The sequence below is a fragment of the Lipotes vexillifer genome, unplaced genomic scaffold (genome assembly GCF_000442215.2).
Source record: "Lipotes vexillifer unplaced genomic scaffold, Lipotes_vexillifer_v1.1 scaffold903, whole genome shotgun sequence".
Taxonomy (NCBI): domain Eukaryota; kingdom Metazoa; phylum Chordata; class Mammalia; order Artiodactyla; family Lipotidae; genus Lipotes; species Lipotes vexillifer.
Genome location: NW_006791919.1, coordinates 2213969 through 2215835, shown reverse-complemented (window position 1 = coordinate 2215835; position 1867 = coordinate 2213969). Strand labels below are relative to the sequence as shown.

The 1867-nt window shown below is 34.9% G+C and overlaps 1 protein-coding gene across 2 annotated transcripts in view; it reads right to left on the bottom strand.

Annotated features, from left to right (window-relative positions):
• The window catches only part of HIBCH (3-hydroxyisobutyryl-CoA hydrolase), a 91073-nt gene that overhangs the window by 66486 nt on the left and 22720 nt on the right, over positions 1 to 1867 (bottom strand). The window lies entirely within an intron of this gene.

The window sequence follows — 1867 nt, the reverse complement described above, 5'->3', positions numbered from 1 at the left end:
GAAAGAGTTACATAAAAATTGTTGACTATTAATAGATTTTTAGACTAACTTCAGAACTCTGATACAGCTTCCTTCAAAATGTTCCAACCAAATACTGACTTTTTTTCTTGGTTTTAAAAAAAAAAGGTTTGGGGAATTCCTGGGTGGTCCAGTGGCTAGGACTCAGTGCTTTCACTGCCGTGGCTCAGGTTCAGGCCCTAGTTGGGGAACTAAGATCCTGCAAGCCGCATGGGGTGGCCAAATAAATAAATATTTTAAAAATAAAAAAAGGTTTGATATCTAGTTTTGTCATTCTGAGGCATTCACCGATAAAACCCCTAAAACCCTCATCTATTATCTTTCATCATTTCTCCCCAATACTAAAAGAAAAGGAGTGTAAACTGCATTGCCTGTGGAATAAAGCTCTTTTATCTCAGAAATCTTCTGAGATTTCCTTCTAATCTTATTCTAACCAGTCAGTTCCATATAAATTAAATGATGTTTAGTAACATCATTTAAAAATTTTTTGTCAGGGCTTCCCTGGTGGCGCAGTGGTTGGGAATCCGCCTGGCAATGCAGGGGACATGGGTTTGGGCCCTGGTCTGGGAAGATCCCACATGCCTCAGAGCAGCTAATCCCATGTGCCACAACTACTGAGCCTGCGCTATAGAGCCCGTGAGCCACAATTACTGGAGCCCGTGAGCCTAGAGCCTGTACTCTGCAACAAGGGAAGCCACCACGATGAGGAGCCCATGCACTGCAACGAAGAGTAGCCCCCGCTCACCACAACCAGAGAAAGCCCGTGGGCAGCACTGAAGACCCAAGACAGCCAAAAATAAAATAAATAAATTACAAAAAAAATTTTATTTTTCAGAGTGCCCACTTACTGTCTTGAATTATGATGTTTAAAAGAAACTAAATTTCCTAGAATTGAAATCTGTTGCTTATACATGTGAACTAGAATAATTCTAGAATTTTTAACTGTATTTCCAAACAGCAATGTAAAGTTAGGCCTATATGCAAAAATAGCTCACAGTCAGAAGAAGCTAAAATCAATACATAAGGCTCTGCCCATCTGTAAACTGACAAGATCAAAAGCCCAGCTCTTGAGGAAAGATTAATTCCAGGCTGAAAAACAATGTTTTAAAAATATTTAAACAAATTCAAAAAACGATTCAGTTAACAAGTCAGTCGAAGCAACATGAAAATTTTAAAGTGAAATTTTAAGACTCAGTTATTTTAAATTTAATAGATATTTGAAATGATGTCCTGAATCAAGCTTGTTTCTTCCTATTTCAAATGTACTGGTTTACATAAGATTATAAATATGGTAAATAGATCAACCTGAACATTATCATCTTAACACAATACAAAAAATATAAAAAAATAAAACACAAAGAAAAAATCCATCCCAGGAACCTACCAATTCCATAAGAAACAAAACTCAAAATGTTTTCAGTATATATAAAATACTGAAAAGTTTTCAGTATATATAAAATACTGACAACAGTGGTAATAACATTTCTTCTCTTTTGTCTTTTGTTTTTAATAGTTAAATATGTAGAGATTGATCTAAATAATTAGAAAGATAAGGAGAATTAATCTTTTTATTTATCTCAGCATGTTAATTTAAACACAAAAAAATATTGATAATATAATAGGATAAATACTACAATTAAGTGCATTCTTGCTTTGGGATCATGAACAATAGGAAAGCACAAAGTCATGGAAATATGTGAGAGCATGTCATGTTTGGAGAATGGCAAGTCACTCAACAGGCCAGGTTGTCAGACTTATGTGATAAACTGCTTAATAACAGCTATATTAAAATAAAAAGCAGAATCACATACCATAACTGGACATTTTGTTCAGGATGATTCAGGGAAAG